The sequence below is a fragment of the Colletes latitarsis genome, chromosome 11, assembly GCF_051014445.1.
Source record: "Colletes latitarsis isolate SP2378_abdomen chromosome 11, iyColLati1, whole genome shotgun sequence".
In the NCBI taxonomy this organism is placed as follows: Eukaryota; Metazoa; Arthropoda; class Insecta; order Hymenoptera; family Colletidae; genus Colletes; species Colletes latitarsis.
Genome location: NC_135144.1, coordinates 31,389,188 through 31,401,459, shown reverse-complemented (window position 1 = coordinate 31,401,459; position 12,272 = coordinate 31,389,188). Strand labels below are relative to the sequence as shown.

Genomic DNA, 12,272 nt, shown 5'->3' with positions numbered 1-12,272 from the left:
TATCGACGAGTTCCGCGATAGCAACGGGCTACTACGTATGTACGTAACGACGTAAAGGAAATTGCAGCGTGCGATAGATTGATCGTCGATGAGAGAGAAAAGTAGCGTGTGCAGCGGACAGGTGCACGGAATCAGAAATAATGGTAATCGATCCAGTGTGAAAATTACAGAGATAGAAATAACGGACTGTAAACGCTGACGAAGAATTATTACCGTGGAATTTTCAACGAGCTCGTTGGATTAAAAAATTGTCCCTTATCGAACGAATAGAAAATCGCCGTTACGTACCCTGAATCGAAAGGAAATAAATACAACGGCGGTGCTCCGGCCGTGACCGACGGACAATTCGCGACGAGGAACAACGTAGAAAATTAGATTACGTAGACGGGGAGGGGAAGATTTCGAGGCAGGTTTCTAGTTAAGATAGATTCAGACTTCTGATTTTCCGTTCGTTTCTCCACCTTTCCACGGAAACATATCGAAACAGAGCGGAAATCGTTCTTTCAGCGTCGAAGAATTGCACGAAACTTTCAAGTTTATCGCTAGTACCGCGCTTCTATTCTCCGCACGGAAGAAAGAGCCAAACATGGGGCTAGCTAGACCGGTGATGCTATTCGAAAAATCCGCGTTTCGAATCGATCGCGATCGAATATTTGGTACGTATTAGAGCATCGTCGTTGTTCTTCAAAGGCACTCTAATCGGTGAATCGGTTTCTATTTATGGAAAGAAGCAAAGTTTTTCGCTATCGCGATAAAACCGCGGGTGGCGAACCAAGTCCCGTGTTCACCGCGTGTTCACCGCGTGTTCACCGCGTGTTCACCGCGTGTTCACCCCAGTGTCCCGGTTTCGCGAGCCATTTCTGTCGGTGTTCATAAATTCCCGAGCGACTCGGTTCCTCTCCTCCTCCTGCTTTGCTTTTGCTCGTGGTCGAAACCCTCTCGGGTTCGACGCCGTGTAAACGACACCGTGCCACTTGTAAACGATCCTTTAACGAGCCGAGTAACCGAGTTTCCTTAATGGCCCGTAAACCGTGCCCACCGCCGCGCCACGCCGCGACACGCCGCGATTCTCTTTTTCACCTTTGATATTCGCTTATCGGACTCTCGATAATAATCGACCGACTTTGAGTCGAGAGCTCGCGTTTCGCTGTATCGCCCGAATCCTTTCCTTGCTCAAACTACTCTTACACATCCTGCTATTCGCGAAACGCTCCGTACAAGACTAACCAAATAGTAAGAACGTTCTTTGCAGCGATCCTGCAATCAATCGACTGCATATCGCGCCAACACGTTCTTCCGTTGATCGGGCGCGTTTTACTTTTCTTTGACGACCTCCGTCTGATTCTCGATCGTAACGCGCATAGATCAGCTAGAGAATATTTCGAAAACAGCGTGGCAAAGAATACACAGAGTATGTGGAAGCGAACGAACGCAGCCACGAGGGTAGCGTGTGTCGAGTATCGTTACGACCACGTGCTCTTGAGGAGAAATCGATCGCTTATCGACGCGACGCAAACTTATCGCGCGCGCGGTCTTCTCGAAACTTTACGCATTCGATTCCGTGAAAACGATTAGGTAAACGCGAATGCTAATCGATACTTTGCTGAGCAAACGCGAAACGCTCGATTAACGAGTTTCTGGGAAAAGTTGAGAACGAGTATAGTCATCGAAATACTCGGCAAAAACGAATAAACCGAGTTATAGACGACTGAAATAATCGAGCTCGATCGTTTTCAAACTGTTCGGACCGGATCGGAAACCGAGTCTCGGCTCGATTCGAATTTCGAGCTAACACTGCTATAGAAGCCACAACTGACCGGTCGAATTTAATGGATTCACCGCTCGATAAAATGTCTGATTTGCTATCGGTATTATGCTTTATCGAAGAAGTTTGATCGTAGCGCCGCAGATGATTCTCGTTACGATGCATCGTCTTTCTACAGGGTACTCGACCACCCCTGGGGCAAATTTTAATGGGAGATTCTAGAGGGCAAAATAAGACGAAAATCAAGAATATCAGTTTCTCGATCGAGACTTTGTTAAAAAGTTATTAACATATCCTCGAAATCCTACGCACTTTCGAGAAAAAAAATTGAGCAAAAAAAAAGAAAGTTTCAAATCGTTCTGGAAAAAATATTTTCGATTGCAGGGGTCAATTACAATAATTTTTGGTTAATAGACATACCCTCGAAATCCTGCGCATTTTCGAGAAAAAAAATTCAGAACGAGTGAAACTTTAAACGCTTATAACTTTTTAACAAAGTCTCCATCGACAAATTGGTATTTTTCATTTTCGTCTTATTTTCGCCTCTAGAATCTCCCATTAGAATTTTTCGTTGCGTAACAAAGAGATTGAGCAAAACCTAAAAACAAAGGAAGCCTTATGATGTTTAACTGCGAGCTCGGTTCGTAGGAACTTGTTCCGTAATTTTCTACCCGGTTAATATGTTTCCGCGAGTAAAAGTTGAAGTAAACGGAATAAATTACCGTGTCTATCGGCGACCCTGGTGCTTGCTTTCCTTTCGTCGATTTCCCGGTGAAATTGTTTTTTCTGACGCTTTTCTCGACGCTTCTACACCCGAGTTGCGAAACTTTTCATCACCAGAGGACAAAATTGCTTTGCTTTGCTTCCGGCTAACTAATCGCGATCTCCGAATATACAGGGTGATTCCGAAAATGGTAGTACGATCGGAAAAGATTTCTCGTGTAAAAATAAGTCGAATTTCGGTTGGAATTTTGTTCGGTCCGTGTTTCTTAACTTGGGCTTTTCGAAACTTGATTACGATTTTCGGTCTACCCTTTCCTCGCCTCTATTTGATCGTTGCAACTAATTTTCACGGCAGGTTTGATGCGCGGCAATAACGTGAAAACTGCATAAAGGATACCACGAATCGCTCTCGCGGAACGAAAGGGTAAATATAAATGGATTCAACGGCGAAAGTTCCAACGAGGTCTCCGCGAGTTATTTATGGGAAAAATACGCCGCCCCGACAAAGGAAACGTTTGCATGAAAAGCAGACGGTGTTGCTACCTTGCTGCCGAAAAACAATCCTGCCAACCGCTCGGAAAACTTTGTCTCCCCGATGCAGTTAGAGAATTATTTAATCCTCGCACCGGAACGTTGACGCGGATTTACTCGTCCTGCGAGAACGAAAGTTTGCTCGTTAAAAAAGCTTGGCAACGTTTTTACAGTGGTATTATACGATAAACGTTCTTATCGAATGCGTTGCAAACAGACCGAGACATTGTCCGGCGAGTGTCGATAACGGTGATCTCGAGCAATAAGACATTTATTTCGGAAATTAAAATAAACGAAAGAGAAAGGATGGATATCGATACGCGCGTAAAAACGGATCACGAGCCGAAAGAAAGAGGAAAGACGTATGGAATACATACATACGTATCGGAGAAAAACGATACTATTGCGCGCGTCGATATAATTTAATGCAGGTAGAAGGTAATCGTAGAACGTGGAACGAAGCCAAGATAAAGTGGCGAAAGATTCGCGTCGACAGCAGCTGCGGACGGAAGGGGAGCACCTTCCTTCGAAAGGTCGGATCTTTTCGCTTTATTTTCGTACGACAGCCAGGAGGACAGCTTAATGGCAGAGGACGCGCAGAAAATATTGGACGCAGCGGCGAATTAGCGCCGGGTATCGCGATGTCGACTAAATGCGAGGCTGCCGATCGACCGGCAAAGAGAACCGGCTCGGAGTTTGTAGATCGGGTCGCGCGCGGCTCCTCCCGCGTCCTTCTCCATCGACCGGTCCTGCTCGTTCTTTATCGAGCACGCAATTAGTAAAGGGCCGTGACGATAGTGTCGCGAGGACCCAAGAATGCTCGTTAGGACCGATTCTCCATTCTTTATCCTTCTCCTTCTTCTTCTTCTTCTTCTTGGAGTCTTTGGGAATTGCTTGCCGCGGTGCCGAAAGAATACGCGTGACACGGAATCAACTGGAGGAAAATACTAATTGATAGATCTTTCAATAGCGAAACAACAATAGCGAGCAACGGAAACGAAAAGCATTTAGGGTTCAACTCCCGCGTCCCGGAGAGAAAAGCGTGTCACGAAGACGCGAATTACAGCCAGTGTAAGGGAAGCATCGGTATTCTCGGTCGGTGCCCAGAGATCCTTTTCAAGCTTCGGATAATTGGATCGGCGCAATCTCGTCGAGCCTCGAGGATGATCCGTTCCTTTTTTCAAATTACTAGCCAGCAGACCCCTTTAATCCCAGCGTCTGTCTGTCTGTCTTGCCCACGAAAATGTTGAACGAACGGGAGATGAATCGAGAAAATATCTGTTGTTCCGCCTCGCGTCGATCAAACAACTGCTTCCGTTCGTCTCTCGTTCTCGATCGACGCGTCCCTACTTACCTCTTACCTCTTTCGTCGTCCACTTTTCTTTCTCTTCGATGAACGGTAATTCGAAACACGCTCTCGACGAGTTCCCTTTCAATGTTACAAATTTCCCGCGGATGGCGTGCGTTGCGTTCTTTGGATTCCCGCGGGAATTTCGTACGATCAAAGTTTGAAAGAAGAATCCTCCGGGACCGTCGAAACGCGAGTTTTCGTATTCATCGATCGATGTATCGATCGAACCGATCCCTTTCAAGAATAACGAGGCTCGGTTAATTGCATTCGCGAACGAGCCCGACCGTCGTCGATTCAATTTCCAGGAGTCGATTTCTTTGATCGACCGTCTCCGATTATTCTACGAAATTATGGCCCGCGTCCCCTGAGCAATTTCGTACTTGGCGCACACTCTGCAATCATTTTCGATCATCGCGAAATCGTCGTGTCGGGCCCTCTCGAAACATCCCGACGCAAGAAGAAAAAAAAGCCAAGGTCAAGAAAAAGGAACACGCAGACGCCTCCTCGTCATTATTTCAATCTTTTCCGAGACTCGGTCTGCCATTACCATCGTCTCAGGTCGAGACGCCACGCCACACCATTCCACTTAAAGTCGCGATCAGGAAATTTTCAAACCTAACCGAGCTACGCTTTATGTAAATTAATCGTCGGACTATATGTAATTAGAGAAATAGCCAGTCGTGACTGTGCGTCGTGCGTACTATCGCTGGAAAAAGGAGAGAAGAAGCCAAGCATCGTTAACTCCCGCGCGCGTCCAAATCGACCAGCGGCCCTTGAACCACCATTTATATAGACGGTTTCCTGACTTTCCAATCGATTCGACCTTCGTTCACGGCTCGTGCACGGAGTAGGTACCTACTTGGAAGACGAACAGACAGACGGAGATGGACGATCCCAGTTTACCCTCTTATCTTCCTTTGGAAATAACTCGCGTCTCTGTGCCGCAGCGTTCCAGCAACCTGTCGATCAACGATTTCTCTTCGTTCGCTTCGACGCTCTTCGGTTCTCGAAATCCCCTCGATAATTGACTCGTTTACGGACGTCGTTGAAACGCCATCGACGTTTTCGGTCTCGTAAAACACACTGATAGACGACTATCCAACTCGACGCACAACAACGTACGGCGCGATCTTGGATGCGATAGTTTCTTTCCGTTCGATTCGTTCCATTTCTATCGACAACAGGGAGAATTTTGCTCGACTTGGGCCGTTAACGCGAGAACAATAAAATAAGAATAAAAACTAATATAACGTACACGGGAATTTTCAATCAAAGTTACGCACTCGAAATTAATTAATGGTTGGATATCGATAAATAACGATAAATAGCTAAAGAGCGAATCCACCGATTGCGTACAAGTAAAAATAGGTGCTAGTTTAGGGAAGGTTCTGTCGATCTACGTATACTCGGCACGTTCAACTTGTCGTCTCCGTCGAGTACTTTTTCCATTCGATTTTCTTGTAGAATGGATGCCGGGTTTGCTGTGCGTTTGGCAACTGTGGGATTTTTCCCGGGTTTCCAAAACGCTGTTGCCGCACAGAGACAGGCCTAGCGCCTCTGTCGAACAGGCCTAGCGCCTCTGTCGTTACGGTCGTAAAATAAATCCCGAGTGGACCGATCGTGCACTCGATTTCGATTTATTGGTTACTATTGGTTGGACGGAACGCGGAACGTTGGTATACATTGTATATCGATTCGAGTCGAATGCTGGCCACTCGGGAAACGGACGAGTCCTTTGAGCGAACCTCGGGCTTCCGGGATCGAGGTTTCGTTTTGGCGAGAGATTCGCTTGATTCGTCTGATTCGCGAACGCGTACGGGCATCGATTCGACGCGAGTCGAAAGGACAGGCCAGCCTAGAAACCAGAGAGATCACGAATCCCTTTGAACCGTGCACGTCCGCGGCCGAACTAGTCGCTCGAAAGACGCTTTTCCTTTCAGAAAATCTCTTATCTGCTGCATTACGACGGATTACTTTATTCCGCTTTGGTTAGAGAGACGCGCACGCGTGACACGCGATAGAAAGGACAGCTTTTATTCCCTCTACCGAATTGAAATGTTTCGAGGCATCGAACGAAAGCTCGTTGAATTTCCTATCGATCGAATTGACAATCTTGACGAAGCGTACCACGCGTCTTGCCGCGCTGGTTTCTTTCACGGTGAAGGGACATTGCTCAGGGTTACTCTGGCTACCGTTACCGGTGCTAAGAATAGTAACATGTATTACGACACCCTCTTTAATACCCTATATAAAATTACCAATTGTTATTAAACGTCTTCGTTACGTAAATAAGACAATTATACGTACGAATAATACATTACGTAGAATAATTGTACGTAACAACGCGATACGGCTAGAAGCTGCTTTTAAACATAACGTCAGGGATACTGCGCAAACGATTAAACGGACCCAAGAGAATATTCTGTAGGTAGAGATGTTGGTACAGGGACGATGCTGTACACATATTTCATTTTATTCGATTCAACGAGTTTTCTGTTGCACCGTTACGAAATACAAGTAGAATAAAGTATAGAAGAAAAAAAAAAAGTTTGTAAACGAGGTAGCAAAAACGTAAAATGTCAAGTAGCATCGATGGCTGTAAGGTTTGAGAAAAGCGCTTACTACATACTTAGAGAATCGGTGCTGTGTTAATCGTCGTTAGGAATTGTTGGAATGGTTTCTTTTACCTTCGATTACTTCGACATCGTTCCTGTTCTTGACATTCTATCGTCATTTTAAAGTCTTTTCACGTGCAACGAGTGTTGAAATTTGCGTGTCCTTTTAACCGCTCTATTTCCAAAATAGCAAGTATATCGTATTCGCGTTCTATTAAATAAACTTGGTTTTTATTTTTTATTAAACGGCACTTACAGCCCAGCGTATTATACATATACTATACAGTCTTTCGGTGAATCGATTCGCTTGGAGAAATTTCATTTGGCGCATGAACCGTACGAGAGATCGACATTTTCTCTTGAGAATATAGCGGCATCGTAGAGTTTAACGCGGAAACGATCGTTTATGTTCGATTCGGTGCAGCGGCGCGGCGACGGCGCGGTGAGGTTCGACTTTTCGTTCGTTTCTCGTTCGGGCGTCGACGATCGAGCTGCTGCTTTCTTCGCGGAAAAACCGATCGCTCCCTTTCCACGAGAAATTCCTTTATTAAAGCTCTGGGCTTAAAATTCCACAGGGTACCTACCTGGCCTTACGAGCCTTTGCCACAACCAGACTTTGAATAAGAATTTTTAATAAAGACGGGATATGCAGGCCATTACCTACGGTTCCTTTTGCGGAACATAGTTTAAACGTAGCTACGCTGAAGAAAACGATACACCGTCGAGTAATCTTTCGATCGATCGAACGACGTCGGTCATTCCAAATTGGCGACCTTTTCAATGTTGTTCTCTCGATCGAAACCCTATTTATCGTTACTATTATTTATTCGATATTAAAGTTAAACTTTCTAGCGTAATTTAAAGAAAATTAGCGATTCAAGATGACGAGAAAATCTCTGCATCCAATGTCCGTAAATCTACCTAGTGTTAATTGTCTCTGTTCGCGGTGCTCGATCTACTCGTTTATATATATTTTATCGGATGATGACCGATCAACGTTTTCGAGCACCGGTTCGAGCTACGCCCCCGTGAGGCATAATCGTAACCCTGCTCGATGGCCGTAAATCCGGCCTCGACCGAACGAACAAACACCGATGGCATTTCCCGAATTTCGCAAACAGCTGTCGACTTGGTCGTGTTCGTTGATCGCGAAAGCAAACACGGTAGAAAAGTAACGTGGTAGAACGGTTAAACGAAAGATGGTTGGTTGCGATTCGTACACCATCGCGCACCGAGATAAACGAAACGCACCAAGGAGAGGAACGTTCGAAAGGACGAGTAATCGAATTGGCAGCGAACGCGTTGGACAGACGCGCCGCGTATCCAACTCGCACCTGTGACGCGCATTTACCGGGAAATAATGTTCCACGAACTACCGCCTAATGTTTACGGTTCGGGGAAACGTTTCGAGCCGTTGGAGCGAATCCATCGATCGCACCTGCCGCCTACGCCTTATTATATTTATACGAGGTTATCTAGACCGAGCGTAACGCAAACTCGGCAAGATACCAACCAGGTCACGTTGCCTGCGCGTACCTTCGATTCGCATAAAGTATTGCTCGTTCAAGGTCGCTTCTCCGACAATGACCCCGGTCCCCTCCTCCTCGCGCAACCTTACGTCACTCTGTTTTTCTCTTTGGAAAATAGAGAAGCCGTTCGACTCGCCTCTGCGCCGTGTCTCGAGACAATTGTGCTTTTCAAAGCAGAGATAGACAAGGGAAGATTTACAATCACTCTACATACATATACAAGAGACCGTCTCGCTATGTATAGCGTCGCGATATAGCTAGACGAGAGGAATTTTCGCGAAATGTATAGCAAGTGACCAGACGAATATATGTAGAATTTCGAAGACGGGAATAAACCGCACGACACAGATTCTTGATGCGATAAATGGTCCGAAGGCTACGCCAACATTTAATGGTATAGAATAACGAAGAATCGACAGCAAAGATATTTGGTAACTGTCTCGTCGCATCGAAAGGAAGAAACCCTTGGATGCGAAAGGAGAACGCAATTGTTGCGGTAAGCAACGAAATTACGAATCGAAATTGAAAGGTTCGGGGTCCTGGTGTTTCCCACAGTATCGCGCGTAATCGAAGCATAAATTCTGCCGGAGCCCGATCTAGCCGTCAGAAATATTTCCACGGGTAGTTGGAACTCTGCGACTCCGTACCGTGTAATCTTCGATATTCTAGCCTCCGTCTCCGTAATATCGCAGGCGCACGCAACCGATATTTAAAAAGATTTAACGACGCTACGTTTACTCAACGCGAGCTTTCCACGAGCTTCTTTTACGCCAAGATGCGTACCCCTAATTTCTTTTCCGTAGAATGGCGTGGAAAAAATCTTTGAAACCAATGCTTGTTTGGTTATACGATATACTTACGTATAATAGCACAGCTGCATTTATTCGATAACGTTCAAGGATAAGATATTTGTTGTAGGTAAATTGGCTCGAATTTCGGCATGGGCACTATTCGCCATGGCAGAAAAATTTACCGGATTCTGTGCTGAGCAAGGCATTGCCGCCCCGAGGCCTGTTAGAAAGGACGGGTGCAATGCAAGATCGGTGCCGCGGTAATAACCAAGTGGCGGCGTACACACCGATACCTAGGTACACGAGTTTCGCATTCACAGATTCTAGCAAACCACGTAACGTTCGCAGGCGAAAGCTGCGCGACCGAGACCACTGGAATTTACCCGTTCGAACATCGACAGTTTTACGTGCTGGCATAAGAAACGATAAAACGTCTTGGAATAGAAAGATAGATAATGGTACGTCGCGCCCCCTCTGCGCGACAGACGGATTTTCAGAGTGTCGTTGAATAATCTTCGGTTCGTAGCAGAATTTATTAAAATTCCATCGAGCATCGAACGGTTCCTGGATGCTGCGAATCAGCAGACGGACGATTCGACAAAATCTATTCGTCTTTGATAAAAAAGATGGTTTCGCTAAATTCTTTTTTTACACGAAATTACAGTCGACGAACGATCGAATTGAAAACGGTGTGCGTCGCGATCGCTAGTTTCCAGCGTGTTTCGAATCGTGGAAAACAATTCTCTTCGTGGATCTATTTCCGCCGGGTTGGAACGCAAACTCGCCAGAGTTGCACGGGTAAACCATGAATTTCACCAAGCTGGAAATTACGCGAATGATCGTCGCGAAAATTCAGGCCCCGGAAATGTTCGTCTCTGGTTCGTAGCTCGTCGTGACTCGTGGCCCGTGGCCCGTGGCCCGTGCAGCAATCCCCGTCGAATCGAAATTTTAAATCGGTTCGCCACGGACGACCGTTGCGATAAATACGCTCCCAGTACACCCCCGAACGTTCAAAACACAGGTTTTTTTATTCGCGTCGTTTGCGTTTTTCGATCGATTGTACGTCGAAATCTAATCACTCCTGATCCGTGATCTCGCAACCGTTCACTCTGGATAAGTAGTGGAAAGAATCGTGAAAACTAGCCTTACGTCCTGTCTCTTTTACTTTGGTTTCTTCCGCGCCATCCAATACCAAACTGTTTAACCATCGAAACAACCACTCTTAACCGAGACCACCCCATCGTTTGCGATCGCGGAATTTATCGAGAACATCAACGAGTTCCCTTGGAGCGAACCGACTCGACGGTTAAAAGTAACTAATTACAGGTAATGAAAAGTCAGAGCGATGTTCCCAAGCTGCCAAGATCGTGTGGCGTCGATCGCGCGCACTTTTATTTGTCCAACCGAGAAGCCGTAGCAACCAAGTTGCTTGACGTTAATTAAAGCCGGATAAGCGATCGTACCGCGTGAAAATCTCTCGAGCCAACCGTTTTGTCGAAACTCCCACCAACGATCGCGGGATCCTCGATTCAACGAATAACAACGCTATTTCTCAGCATGTACGAGTCAAAAATAAAATACAACTTTCGAAAAATGCAACGAGTACGAAAGGGAATTTTAACGTAGAAAAATATTTATTCGATATTGGCGAAAAAATTTTGCTCGACTTTGAATCGACGTGTATCGTACGAGGAATATGTTTTCGTCAGCTTGTCGGGCTCGTCGAAATCGACTCTCGTCCGGAGAGTGGGGAGAAAGGTTTCTAGGACGGTGCATTTTCCAAGAAGCGGCCGCGGCACTAGTTGCAATTGCAATTGCAACACGCGCAGCCAACCTTCAAAGTCGCCTCTCTCCTGAAATTGCATCGGATCGCATCGCATCGCATCGCATCTCGTCGAATTGCATCGAATCGAATCGTCAAGCCGAAGAGGTCAAACGCATTCTTGGATAACTGCATTTCCTATCCATCTACCCGCTTGATTTCTTTCGTCTTTGCTGCTCTATCGACGATCCGTCTCTGTCCTCGATGCGTTTCGCACGCTGCTGTCTGTGCCCCTCTTCTTCGAGATGGAAGATGTTGCGTTGGATCCTGTAGCATTACGCGCAAAAGATCGAGAGGAGGGTAGTGTCGACGATCTATAAAAAAGAGACAAAGCGTGTAAAGATCGTTGCAACGATCCGTGGCGATGAAGAAGAACGAGCCGAGCCGAGGCAACACGATCGTAGAACACGTGCAGTCGGTGTCGTGGAAACGTCGACCCGTATCGGCGCGGCGACTCGCTTTTCCCCTTTAATCGCTTCTACGAACAGAAAAGTGGAAGATTACTCGGCTCGAAATCGATCCGAGTCTCTGTGTAATCGGCGTATCCTGTCCGCCTGTCCGCCTGTCCGCTGGTCCGTCGTTTCTCACCCCACAATTTCCCGGCCGAGCCTCTTTCCGTGGCGGCTCGCCTATAGATATGTGCGTATACATATGTTGACCATGCAAAACTCCTCGCGAATTTAAACACTCGAAAGGAAAAAGAATTTTTTCGAGCGTTTATCGTCGCATCGAGCGAACCAAGGACCAAAGAACAGTAGGAACAAGAATTTCTAATAAAAACGACGATCGCCAACAGCCGCACGCGCGCGCGCGCGTTCGTCTTTTCTGTTTTGTAGAAAAATATTGGGATAAACGTTTGTTCTATCGACGATTGATTTCTCAACAAACACGGTTAAACTGCGAAATCATCGTGGATCGATAAAAATCGGCATTTGGAAGGCCGTCGACGGACCGGCGCGGCGCGGCGCTGCGCTTCTTCTTCCACGAACATTCGACCAAGAATTTTCGATCGATTTCAAAAAGAATAATCGTAATCGAATCGTTCAACGACGCGTTTTACACGCGTGCTCGATTATCGCAACATAAACTTGAATAGTAACGCGTTGCGACACATTCGAGCAACGTCTAGTCTGTTATCGAACGTA

The 12,272-nt window shown here is 46.3% G+C and overlaps 1 protein-coding gene across 3 annotated transcripts in view; it reads left to right on the top strand.

Moving 5' to 3' along the window:
• Nucleotides 1-12,272, top strand: part of LOC143348097 (interleukin-1 receptor accessory protein-like 1-B) — a 75,860-nt gene that overhangs the window by 36,451 nt on the left and 27,137 nt on the right. The window lies entirely within an intron of this gene.